Source organism: Glossina fuscipes, unplaced genomic scaffold (assembly GCF_014805625.2).
Source record: "Glossina fuscipes isolate IAEA_lab_2018 unplaced genomic scaffold, Yale_Gfus_2 60078, whole genome shotgun sequence".
NCBI lineage: Eukaryota > Metazoa > Arthropoda > Insecta > Diptera > Glossinidae > Glossina > Glossina fuscipes.
Genome location: NW_024002601.1, coordinates 1 through 1,032, shown reverse-complemented (window position 1 = coordinate 1,032; position 1,032 = coordinate 1). Strand labels below are relative to the sequence as shown.

Genomic DNA, 1,032 nt, shown 5'->3' with positions numbered 1-1,032 from the left:
AAAAAAAAAAAAAATGAAAAGAACAATAACAAATTTTGGGATATATTTTTTTCTTTTGAAATATTATCTATCCATCGCTGGTCAATAAATTTTCCATCCTGTAGTCAGCATCAGCAAAGTCTGTGCGGCGAGAACAACTGGCTATCAACGGGGAATCCACGAGAAGCCCTACTATGTAGGTGCCATCAGACGAATGATCGATTGAAACTAATGTTATTCAGAGCGGATAATGCCTATCCATGAAAGCGGGGCAAGCGAGGCATCTTCCAGGCTACTTTTGTAAAAGACTTGCTCGGTGAGTTTCATTCATTACTTTGCGTTACGTACTGATGGTTTCATTTGGTTGGAACAAATCATAATGTAGCGCAAATGGGATCGCCATGAATATATTTTACTCTTTTTTTTTTTAATAGATAGAAGTGAGGAAAGAGGAACGACAGATAGTAACTTGGTGGCCGCAGTGTAATGAGTGCTCTGGGTGGGCGACTTGGGTCCTCTCTATAGCTACGATTTAATTTAAGTCTACTGACTTTGAATATCGTAACGCATTGTCTAACTATTCAACAGCACTGTGCTTCGAACTAATCAGAAAGAGTAAAGTTTTCCGCGTATGATATTCTTTATCGCACAAAACTGGCGATCTTTCTTGTTGCAGAAAATATTTTTGCAATGAGATGATTGTTAGCAAATGGAGCTGTCCAAGCTTTTAAAAAAAAAGTAGATGACTTCAAAAATGTATGCTCAAACTATATGCTATTACCGCTATCCATATGCGAAACCCGGAAATTGAATTGCGCAACTAATAGCATCCTATAGTACCCGGTACGCTATCTTTTGAAATGAAACCACAGAGAGAATTTCATTAACGTCTCAATCAGATAGATATAGGAAGTCTTTGCAAACTTATAATAGATTGTTCGCGCTGCCTGCCGTAACGTACGCATCAGAGTTCTGCTGAAAGTACACCAAATATGGTTTAAATTGCATTGAAAAAATTTAAGAACGCTTAAGTAAGTGAAACAAAATTAATTA

At 37.2% G+C, this 1,032-nt stretch overlaps 1 long non-coding RNA gene across 6 annotated transcripts in view; it reads left to right on the top strand.

Annotated features, from left to right (window-relative positions):
- LOC119643295 overlaps positions 1-1,024 on the top strand; it is a 2,000-nt gene extending 976 nt beyond the window's left edge. For 3 of the 6 annotated variants that reach the window (XR_005248261.1, XR_005248259.1, XR_005248260.1), the window contains exons 2-3: positions 105-295; positions 414-1,024. This is a non-coding gene — a long non-coding RNA (uncharacterized LOC119643295). Of the gene's footprint in view, positions 1-6; positions 296-413 lie in introns of those variants that run through there. The other 3 variants (XR_005248258.1, XR_005248256.1, XR_005248257.1) reach the window with 3 other exon arrangements.
- The last annotated feature ends 8 nt before the right edge of the window (positions 1,025-1,032 follow it).